The sequence below is a fragment of the Fukomys damarensis genome, unplaced genomic scaffold, assembly GCF_012274545.1.
Source record: "Fukomys damarensis isolate Sample0158 unplaced genomic scaffold, DMR_v1.0_HiC HiC_scaffold_30, whole genome shotgun sequence".
In the NCBI taxonomy this organism is placed as follows: domain Eukaryota; kingdom Metazoa; phylum Chordata; class Mammalia; order Rodentia; family Bathyergidae; genus Fukomys; species Fukomys damarensis.
The window spans coordinates 36,016,897-36,028,698 of record NW_022900942.1 but is presented as its reverse complement, the minus strand read 5'-3'; the positions used below and the strand labels follow the sequence as shown (position 1 = coordinate 36,028,698).

The 11,802-nt window shown below is 51.1% G+C and overlaps 1 protein-coding gene across 1 annotated transcript in view; it reads left to right on the top strand.

The window, feature by feature from the left end:
* Positions 1 to 1,093, top strand: part of Ctif (cap binding complex dependent translation initiation factor) — a 296,184-nt gene extending 295,091 nt beyond the window's left edge. Inside the window, exon 15 of the transcript XR_004514784.1 lies at positions 861 to 1,093. The gene's annotated coding sequence lies outside the window, so the exon portion shown is untranslated. The remainder of the gene's footprint in view (positions 1 to 860) is intronic.
* Positions 1,094 to 11,802: the final 10,709 nt, after the last annotated feature.

Here is an 11,802-nt window from a genome sequence, read left to right as displayed (position 1 = left end):
TTTTAAAGAAACAACAGCAAAGCCTAAAATTTAAGAGTCTGGGGCAACTTCCCATGGGAGATATCTCAGACAGGAATGGGGGGCAGAAGTAGGTGCCTCAAAGACCCCTGCTCTTTCCCCGTGCCACAGCCCCCTCGCTTCAAAAGAAAGCCCAGCTGGATGTTGTGTCCCCACTTGGCTGCAGGCCTTGGGGCAGGGAAGAGGCAAACTGCAGCCTTCTCTTGTTGATCCTTGTCCCCCCTGCCTGTCAGGATAAGTTAGTCACTGTTTTCCTCTCAGGCAGCCCCCTTGCCATCGTCCTGCTTCCCAAGGCCTGGTGGCTTTGCCTGAGCTCTGGCGCCACAGTCCCAGAAGGGCTCCCAGGCTCCCCTGGACAAGGCTGGGAGCTCCACCATCCTCCATGAGAACCGTGCACCCTCAAACCCAGCCTTGTCTGTTTGTCTTTCCTTAACCAGTCTGTAAACCGTTATAGTTTGGGAATCGTCCTGTCCATCTGTATAAATGTAAATGTTGACCCAGTCAGTATTTATTCTAATTTTTATTTTATTTTATTTTCTCTGAGGGGTGAGATTGTGGGAACTGTACCACTGGTCACAGCCTGGGTAGCTTCAGAGGCTGGGGCCCAGATGGCTGCCAAGAGGAGCAGCCCCCTCGGGGCCACCCCAGGCAGCCGCCTCCAGGAAGCCCAGTTCCAGGCTGTTATCTGGCATCAGAGGCCGGCCAGTATTCCTTGTCCCACAGTAGCTCAGGCCTGCTGTGGCATGGTGTTCCTCAGCTGTCCAGGCAGTCACTTTGCTGGGAAACCTCTGTCTAGGCCCTGAGGGTTCAGGTCAGAGAAAAGACAACTCTCCTCTGCTCAGGACGCTTGCATGGAAGCGCTGGCCACCTTGCCTGAGCCATCTGGGAGCCGGACAGCAGGACCTACCTCCCTGGAGCAGGAGTCTGGGGCATCCCACCAAAACTGCAATGGAATCCTACTCATGCTGACACCTTCCCCCCATTGGTATGTCCTGCTTTCCAGCTCAACCCAAACTACAAGTGGGTTTAAAAAATAAATACCAAAACCCAAAAATGCCCTGAATCTGTGTCTTTTGTGTGTTCAACAAAGAAATCCTTTCCCAAAGGCTTTTGTGCCCCACTCAGCTGGTGTTGGCAGGGGCCTCTGAAGAGCCCTTTCCAGGCGGTGAGCTAATGAGAAGAGTCTGTCCACTATGTGGCCACTATGGGGAGCAAGGGCAGGCTCTGGGGCTGGGTGACACAGTTGTGAAGCAGTTGGTCCAGTAAAACGTGGGTGAAAGAGACTTCTGCCCTCAAAAGCTGGGCACTGTGGTCTGTCCAGGGTGTTAGAATTTCTTAGAGAAAGTGGCTTTCACAGTACAGCTTTGGTATGCTGCATTTTTAACCCCACCACCACCACCACCAACTACCCCTTCCCAGGAAATGTCCCTGGGGCATTAGTAGTGACTCATTTGAAGAAATGCTGAGACTTGGGCCTAGCAGTTTCCAAAAGTCGGCAGCAAGAGGCTGTTCCTCAAAGGTTCCCAAAAGGTCTCAGTAATTTCTTTTCCTGTGATGACATGTTCCTCGTTGTACACAGTCCCGCGTGGCAAGACAGTGGGGACTCTGCCTCCTGGTAACAGAATCTCACTGGGATTCTTTCTGGCTGGCACTTGCCCTGTCTTTCAGCTACTTGGGTGGCAACCAGAGTATCCACCCTTCATCCTCTCCTGGCCTGGCTGCTGAGATTCAGCTGCTGACTCACAGAATCACACCCCGCCATGATACTGCACACGGACAGCCCAAAGGATACAGACTGGGTAGAAGGAAATAACATTTGAATTAGTAGAAGCTAGGTTTTGGTTGTTTTGTTTTTTTGTTTTTTTGTACCTGGGATGGAACTCCAATCTGAGCTAAAATCCCCTGCCCAACATTTTAATTAAACAATTGAGATATTTGTAATACCATTTTTTTTTCAACAAAATGCAAAAGAGTAGCAGCAGAAATTGGAGGTGAAAAAAAAAAGTGTTTGAAGGTAAGGTAGAGGGGTAAAAAGAATGAGTCCTACCAACAATTCACCCAAAGGGAGAGATTGTTCTGAATGACTTAGTCCTGCTTCTGAAGGTTCTGAATTGCTCCTATGAAACCCATCATCCAAATAATAAATGTTTCAATCCTGCATTTCACAATCATCTCTGCTAATGTGTGTTCTCTGTCATCTTAAACAGTTACATTTGTATTGGATCTACAGGATACATTTGTAATGGTCTATGGGATACATGTGTACTAGTCTATAAGAAGGCAGGGGAAAAAAGGCAGGAGCAGGAAATTTTGATTTGGATAAATAAGCTACGTCTCACACTCACATGTGCACACACACACAGTCCCCTTTAAAGCACCAAAGCAGGGCCTGGGATTTACCTCAGAGTTACCACAGCCTGCCTCGAAAGTGCAAGGTCCTGAGTTCAGTACCCAGTACCAGAAAAAAAAAACAACAAAAAAAACAAAGGTGGCAGACAAAGAACGGAACAGCAGAAAGGGAAGGAGTATCACTCCTTAGTGTTAATGATAGCATTTCCCCAATTCCCTCCATGGCTTCAGAGTCTCCCATAGACTGTCTCAGCTGATCCGGTGAAGCAGGCAGACAAGTATCTTCTTTGTCTTTCTTTTTGTTTTCTGCAGCGCTGGAAATGGAAACCTAAGCAAGCACTCTACCACTGAGCTATCTCCCAAGCCCAGTGATTTTGATTCCCATTTTACAGATGAACCAAAGGCCAGACAGTGACAAGGCAGGGCCCAGTGTGAGAGCCAAGTGCCCTTTCCAGTAGCCCAAAAAGCCATCTGTGCTTCTCTTCCCACCTCCGGTCAATCACCCCAGAAAACTTGAGCAGCTCACTGCCCGCCAAGACAGCCTGGGCAGGCCACACAGGTTTACTTCTGTGATGTGAAAACCAGGGCCGTGAGGAAACAGCTATGAAGAGAGGTGGGCAGGGGGAACAATGATGCGATTTGATGCTGTTGCAGAAAAGGATCCATCATAATAATGTGCCGTGTGTCCTATTGGATTTCCATTTCCTCCAGGCCAGTGGTTCTAGTGTGGGTGGATGATGAGGGAAACCTCAGGGGGCATTTCAAAGGTTGGGGCTGATATCCAGATTTGCACTTGCCTAGAAACTTTTATCAAGCTGCATGCTCAAACAAGACCTTTCCTCTAAAAAGAAAATTAGATTTTATAACTATATTGATATAAAGACAAAACATATTAATATTATTTATTAACACATCTTCTCCAACCTAGAGGTTCTTTTTTTGTTGTTTTGCTTTCTGAGAAAGGGTCTCACTGTGTAGTTCAGACTGTCCTTGAACTCACTGTGTAGCCTAGGCTGACCTTGAATTCACAGCAGTCCTCCTGCCTCAGCCTCCCGAGTGCTGAGATAGATGTGCCACTATGCCTGGCTTAGATTCTGATTTTAAAAAAATATTTTGACCAGGTGTGGTGGCACACACCTGTAGTCCTAGCACTCAGGAGGATGAGGCAGGAGGATTGTCATGAGTTTGAAAGCAGGCTGGACTACACAGTAAGTTCAAGTCCAGCCTGAGCTACATAATGAGAACTTGTCTTAAAAAAAAAAAAAATTTGTGGGCCCCTAGTGTATTCAGATTGCTATAACAAAGTGCCATCAACTGAGTGGCTCATAAACAAAAGGAATTTATTTTTCCCAGATCTGGTGGCTGGAAGTCCAAGATGAGGGGACCAGCACAGTCACACTCTAATGAGGGTCCTCTTCCAGGTGCAGCCTGCTGCCCTCTCACTGTGTCCTCACACGACAGAAATTGGGTGAGTGTGTCCTGGGTCCCTTTTATAAGGGCACTGACCCTGTTCACGAGGGCTACATCCTCATGGCCTCCCAATCGCTTCACCTCCGAATGCTACCGTATCAGGAGTTAGAATTCCAGCTATTAACTGGGCTGGGGACAGAAACGTTCAGTCCATAGCAGCACCTAAGTACTGTGCCTAATGAGAACAATGGGCATGGCAGTTACCTGAACAAGGAAGTCCATGCTCCCCTGCTGCCCAACTGGTCTGGGGATGACTCTACCCAGTAAGTAAGAGTGGTCAAAAGGGCAGCTCATTCCACAGGCTTCCAAAGAGGTGCTGGCAGCTCTGGAAGCCAGGGCAATAGCTGCTTCTGCTCTAGCCTGACTGCTGGCCTGGAGTGCAAGGCCACCAGCCAAGGAGACTCTGTCACTGAAAGCCAAATCATCACACCATGCTCTCTTCTCACAGCCCTTCTGTTCCTTTGAAGGAAGGAAACAACTCTTTTGCCCATTTCACACTTGGAGAAACTGAGGCCTAGAGAGTCATAGAGCAAATGGTGCTTTATGTATTCCACATACATAATCTTATTTGATACAACAGTCCTACCAGATGACAGATATTTTTAACCTCATTATAAAGACAGAGAAACAGGCTTTGAGAGGCAGAGTGATAAACTCTTACCATGTGACCAGCAGCCACAAAGACCTTAAACTATTGTTTTCTTAGTCCTGAGATAGAGGTCTAGTTAGTGCATGTGGATCAGGCTGAGGATCTACATACCTTGTCACCTTTTCTGCCTTGTGACTTCACCCAGTCCCTGGTACACAGTTTGTACCTCCTTCTGCCCAGCCACATGGGTGCCCAGTTTCCCGACTCTAATGGGTTTCTCCACCTGTCTCCCTATTCACTGAGTCCTGAGCACTCACAGCCCCATTTCCTGATTTCACGCAAGCATCCAAGCTATGGGAGTGATTAGCCCTAGTGACAGATGAAGTCTCAGAATATGGCTAGGATCCACAGATGACCTAAAGCAGAGATGGTTGCAAGTGTGATCCTCTCTCCCACCATCACCTGAGTACCATCACCTGTCCCAACACTTGAAAACAAAACACAAACCTCTCACTTGTGCTGGAGGTTCCAGGAAGATAAGCAAGTGAGGACCCTGGAATACTTCAGTGTCGGTGGTTTCCCAGAGAATGAGAATCCCAGACCATATCCCACACCCACGGGCCTGGCCCAACTTCTGGGTATGTCGTGATGCCTGCCCATGGCATCCCCTGTGTTGCAGAGATGGCAGCGTCTGGCTCAGGCTCTCAGTGGCATCCATGTAGGTCTTGTTCTACCTCCCTTTCCAGCTGCGAGGAGAGAAGACCACCACTCCCCTGTTTTCCTTCTTCAAGTGGGACCCAGTGCCAAGGCGTAATGAGGAAAACTGTTCTAGAACACAAAACAAACGTGCTCCATTGCATTCCTCCCAAATAAACGAAGTTGTATTAAAGCAGTTCATGGTCCAGTTGCAAAGACACTTGTACACAAACACAGACCCTGACTGTTTTGCATGCTCTAAAGCCTTATTTTGGTGGCTTCGAGGCTTGAGCCAACAGTGATGAGTACTACAGTAAATAGTCAAAACCATAGAGTAAAATGCAGAACACACGTGTATCAAACCCAGTGGTCACCAGTATGACTTGCTGTCACTTGGGAGAATTGTCAACATTTTTTGCTTAAGTGAAACATTGTGTCAAGGGCTTTGGGAAGACCATCCCTCTGGGCTGAATTGCGAGAAGGCCTCTCATAGAATCCAGTCTCCTCTTCAGGTGTCGGGGTCCCCTCACAGGAACCAGCTCTTCTCTGGGAGAGCCAGTGTCCTGGGGCCCCTCACATCAGGCCCCACACCAGTGAGACACAAGGCAAGAAACTCAGGGCAGCACATCCATCTCCCAGGGTAGAACAGGGGTTCAGGGAACCCCTGGTGACCCAAAAGAATGTACGAGGCACAGAGGGACCTCCAAGGTGAACAAAATGGGTGAGAGGGAGGCCACCAGCCCCACGTCGTTGGTGCCTTTCCTGACTGACGGCACGCCAGGCCTCGGGCTCTGCCCAAGGCAAAGGGGAAGGGTGGGGACTGGGGAGAATGAGGGACAAGAAGCATGAAGTACCTGTGGGGAGGAAGAGCACAGGGGTCAATGCTGGGGAATTATTCCCCTGTCCCTCTGTATGACAGCAAACAAGTTTAAAATCTCCAGGACTGCAGCACAGCAGGTCACAGGCCAGCTGGAGTTTGGCTCTGACCTGCACTGAGGCCTCCCTCTGCTGTGAGAAGGGGCAGAGCTCTGCAGGCAGACAGTCACAGTGGTTAGAGGTACAGGCTGTGTTCCTTACTGCCAACCTCTTGCAGGAAATTCTCCCTGAGTGCCACGGAAATCAGGGTTACAGGCCCCGACCTCAGGTTCCCAGTGATTCTCTTGTTACTGCTCTGTTCACTGTGTGTGGACCTTTGTGTATAGGTGACAGATAACCACTGACTGTGAGCCTGACTTTGTCCCCCTACACCCCAACCCCAGGGGAAGGGTATGATCCAGATCATAAGTGATAGAGGGACTTGCAGAGGGAAGAGCTGATGGGCCCTGAGCCAGGTCCTGGAGGTGGGGCACCAGAGAGGTGGGGATTTGGAGGGACCCACGTGGGACAGGGCATTCCCGTGGGCACACGGATTCCCCTGGGGAGCCCTAGGGGCCCAAGGTCTTACCACCCAGAGAGGCCTGGAGGTAGTGGGGTGCTGTGCTGTCGGGGTGCCAGGGCCCCTGGCCTGGGCAGACAAGCACCTTTGTGTGGATCAGGAGGAGGCGCCCTTCTTCAAGAGTACCCAGCCCTGCCCAGGGCCCTGTGAGCCACCTTGGACCTGTCAGCTGGGCATCCTTGTGTCAGACACAACCTGTGCACTGTGCTTGGGAGTCTCTTGTGTGTGTGTGTGTGTGTGTGTGTGTGTGTGTGTGTGTGTGCCTGTGCTGGGATAAGTGTAGTATGATACATGTGATTATTGTGTACATGTGGGATACGGGTGGTTCCTATAAAGTGTGCTGTGTGTAGTATTGTGAGGTATGTGTGTGCGATGTGTGTGTGTTGGTGTGTGGTGTGTGTGCTGGTGCGTGCAATCTGTGCTGCTATTTGTAAGTCTCCCTGGCTGCTTGGCCTCTGAACACTGAGGGGAGGCAAAGAGAGGTGAGAGAGATCTCTTCCTAGAACCAGAAACTCAGGGAGCCTCTCAGAGGAGGTGGTAGTGGCCTGGCCTTCACGGGCTACGTGGGGCCTGACGTGGGTCTCACTGTGGCTGGAAAGGACTGTCCACCCCAGGGGACAGGCAGGCCACAGCTGGCCCTCTGCTCACCAAACCTCCTTTCAGCAGTCTGGCTGCCCTCGGCAGTGGGAGGTCTGGACAGGAAAGAGGAATTGAGAGCACCATGCTCCCAAGCTACCAAGGGGTCCAGTCAAGAGTGAGGCACCTGGTCAGGAGAGACTGTGGCTCGGGGGGAGATCCAGGTGGACAGGTGGGGTCCACATAGGAGGAATGCTCTGGAAACCCACACTGCCCAGCAGGGAGGAGGCCACGTCATAAGGAAGCAAGAGTCCCCAGAGATTCACTCAGGCAGAAACATGGTTTCCTCAGCAAGGGAGGTGGCGGTTTCCCCCTTTGTAGACCACAGGACCATGACCCCACAGGCCCCATGGACCTCCCATGGGCCCCCACATGCAGAGGCTCCCATGGGTCCAGAGACACCTGGACCACCCCCTTCAGTGCTGCTCTTGCTCTCCACCCATGGAAGTTGCCGGATTCTCTTCCTCTGCTGCCCCCAAAACACTCCAGGCTGGCAGGTCCTGCAGGGATTCACAGCCACCTCCCATTTTACAGATGGGGACAGGGAGCCCTTCTAAGGAAGTGATGCAGTTGGGGTTTTGCAAGGGAATAGATTTAGTAGAGGACACACAATTGATAGGATTATTTTATAATATTCACCCAAAAAGTCAAATGCAGAGGAATGCAACAGAACCGTGTGCTCACTCGAGACCCGAGCAATCCACTGAGGGCTCGGATCCCACAGCAATGACCCGCAGGAGTCCGGCTGAAGGCCTAGACTCCAAGGCAATGTCCTCCAAGAGTCCAGTAGAGCCCACGGCAATGTCTCATGCTTGTCCGTATCAAGGATCTGCACCAGGAAGGCCCGAAGGCCAGTGGTGGAAGCTAGAAAGCCTGTGACGGCGGACTGAAGGATTTGTACCACCAGGCTGAGGGATCCACGCTGGAGCCAAGCAGTGACGCTCAAGGTGAAGATCGTGGCTCCCCTGACAAAAACAGCAGCCATTCCCAGCGATAGCAAGGACTTCAGCTCCTCCCATGAGAACAGCCAAGTTCAGAAAAGCCAGCCATTGCAGTCTTCTGCAAGAACACCAACAGCGCACGATCTTCCCCATTGGCAACAGTCCTCAGGTGGGTCTGCCATGCCCAGAACCACGCTGATGGAGTTCACCTGGGTGTTACAAGTTGACGGCTAGTCGATCCACCCCAGGAAGGGACCTGGCCAAGGTACCACTGACATTCATGGGCCTGTCCTGCACCCAGCCCCCAACTCAGCCCCTCAGCCCCTCACTGCCATGCAGGGGGACTCAGGCTCAGACTGAGAGGCTGTGTCATTCCAGTCACTCCACTCCAACAGGTCCCTGCTGCCTCCTAAGCCCTTGCTGGTGCCCCTGCCTCGACCTCAGTGTCACGCACACAGTGATGAACTCACCCAAGCCCCCTGAAGCATGAGGGAGCCCCTCAGTGACGTCTGCATGATACATTTAAGGCAGCTGGACAAGCCACTCCACCTCTGAGTGACGGTTTACTTAATAAAAATGGGGGTACTAATATTTACAGTCCAGGCTGTTGGAAGCCTCAGATAAGTAGGGCTGAGTCCTCCATCGCAACAGCTCTCTTCCTCGCCACCCACCAGGCTTTCCTTTCTGACTCTGCGTGGCTCCTCATCTTTTAAGTAACGTGTGTTCACCAGGACCTGGTCACTCTCCCACCACTGCCCCACTGTGGTGTGAGCCGGAGATGAAGCACCACCCGCACAGAACTCCTGCCAAGCACCACCAGCAGCCTGCCACACAGATGTTGTCAATCTAGATAAGGATTGAAGACATTAGGCGTTGGGGCCCATGGCACCGCCCCCTCTAGGGCCCTCCCAGAGTGGCCGAGGAGGCGGGCATAGGAGGACCTGTGGATGGCCACACAGACCTGCCCGTTCCAGCAACGGAGCTGTTAACCCTGGTGGCCTAGGCACCCTGCCTCCCGGTATGGCCCAGCAGGGTACTCCAACAGTATGCTACCAAGTGCTGCCTGGGGTCAGGTGGCTAAAATTAGAGGCTTCCATCACCAGAGAACTGAAAATAAGAAATATTAATCTTCCAACTTGTAGAATGGAAAACCAGCTAATTGCCCAGGCTTCAGTGAGGAGGAGGAGGACCAACCTAGGCTCCTGGGTCTTCTGATTGTCCCTGGCCAGCTCTCTCCATTCAGGCACCAGGTGTTGTCCAGAATGAGGTGTTGGACATGCACTCACTTTCTATAACTTTCCTGCCTCTTTAAACACCAGGGATTTAGTTCAGTGGTGCCCCGCCTGCCTTGGAAGCACAGGTCCTGAGTTCAATCCCCGGTACCAATTAAAAAAAAAAAAAAAAGAGCTTTTCATTTATTTACTTCCTTATCTACTTATTTATTTTATTTAGTTTGGGGTAGATGTCTTTGCACAGAAGATCATACACAGCCCAGATTGCTCAGAGGGCCCTGTAAGTTTCGCCCCCTCTTGATGACTCAGGGTCATTTTCACAACACTAATTAGAAGACTGGACGGTAATACAGGGTTAGTCTTGGGGATTACCAAGGTATGTCCTGTCTGCTTTGCTTTTTAAATTACTGGATCTGCATTTTACAGTTTTTCTGCCTCCTCTCTCATCATAAAGCTCTTCTTGCTACTACCAGGATGCCTGTCGTGGCCTGAGAAATTAGACCACCAAACTTGTCAGAACTATTTGCCAAGTAGAAACAACAGGCCCTGAGTGAGGCTTGAGGGGAATTTTTGTCGGCAGAGAACATGAGCTTTGCTGCACAAATGGATGTTTTGCACAGCCATTTCGCCTGCTCAGAAACCAGTTTTTCTTACTTTCTGATCCCCGATGACTTCCAACTGAATACAAAAGGTTTACTGACCCAGAAAGAAAGTGATGTCATGAGGGGCAACACTCCTAAAGCCCATGAGGCTGATGGTGGCTTCATCTTAGTTCTCTAGGGAAGGAAGCTGAGCCCCAGAGGGCTGGGGTGGGTCAAGATCTGAAAGTTAGTCTACACCTCAGGACCACTGGATTAGGCACTGACCTCAAGTCCACACCACACTTCCCTTCATCAGAGCTGCGGGGAAAGGGACCTGAGGATGCCTGGGATGCACGCAATGAGTACTGGATCAGGTGGGAGTTAGTAGATCCAAATTCCAGTCTCCTGGTTCCATACTAACCAGCTAGGTGCCCGTGGAAGTGTTGCTTCTTTGAGTCTCAGCTTCTTCGTTTGTCAAAGAAAGATGGTGTTAGTGTTCAGAGTGTGATGTCTGTGACTCTTGAGTCATCTTTGCTAATTAGCAGAAGAGGAGTGGGATTCAGGGGTAGAGATCGAATAACAGTTGTTCTCTACTCTGGGAGGCTGAGGCAGGAGGATTCAAAATTTGAGTCCAGCCTGGGCAATTTAGCAAGTTAACAAAAGCTTGTCTCAAATAAAAAGTGAAAAGGGGCCGGTGATGTAGCCCAATGTGAAGGCCCTGGGTTCAAGCTCCAATACTAAAAAATACATGCACGTGTGGAAGTGCACACGTGCACATGCACACACACACACACACACACACATACATTCAAAGTTGTTCTGCCTGAGCCCACCTTTGGCCCCCTGATTCCCTCAGCCCCCAACCTGATCTTCTTTATGATGTACTCCATCCCTGATCTAGTTTATATTCACATTGACCTACCTAGGAAAGCTCTGGAATTTCAAGCTAGTCAGATGAAATTCTACAGACCTGGAGAAAAAGGCCCAATATAAATGCAACCTGCAGAGGCCAAGCTACTTCCAGGAAGAGAGGATCTCACCCTTCCTCTTGTGTCCTGAGGTCTCATACACAGGGATGGGCTGCAGCCCACAAGGACTTGCCTATAGCGATGGGCTGGGAGGAAAGTCAGCCTCCACAGGCTCCGAAAGTGACGAATCTTAAGCTGGTGTCATCCGGGGACTTTCCCCTCTGTCCTGGGTTGGTTCTCCCAAGCTTCACCCACTTTATCCACCCCAGGCACTCAGGGCTTCCTGGCTGTGGGTCCTGATGGTTTCTGCAATCAGTTGAACACCCTTCACCCGAGACAGCGGTAGGGAAGGGCAAAGCCAGGACCTGCTAAGGACATGGGCAGCGTGTCCCTGGCACCCACCCCCCCCAGCCGGACAGCCTGCCCAGCACTGGTGACCCCAGCTTCCCCACAGCCCTTTCCCATTCTGGGGCACACAGAAGGCTCCATCTGCTCACTGAAGCCCATGATGTTTGTCAGAGCCTGAGCTTGGCCGCTTTCCTGGCTGCTGCCGTATTGATTCTTCTGGCTCCCTTTTTGCCGGGGATATCAATTTAGTGGGTTCCCGGGATGGCTGTGTTTTAACCTCTCACCCTGGTCTAGACTCTGTCGGCTCCTGCTGTCCCTCAGCCAGGAGGAGATGGAGGCCCTGGGCCTCTCGGGCAGGCTCTGGAGCCGGTGGATTTCCAGGAACCGAGGCTGGGATCACCCAGCAGCTCCCCAGCCCCGCCAACCTGCCTCCCTCCAAACTGGCCGGTGAATTATTAAAGATGCAATTTCCTTTCATCTTTCCAGTAAAATTGCTCCCTGTGCCGTGCTCTGCGGCCTTCCTGTCACTGGCCAGCCTG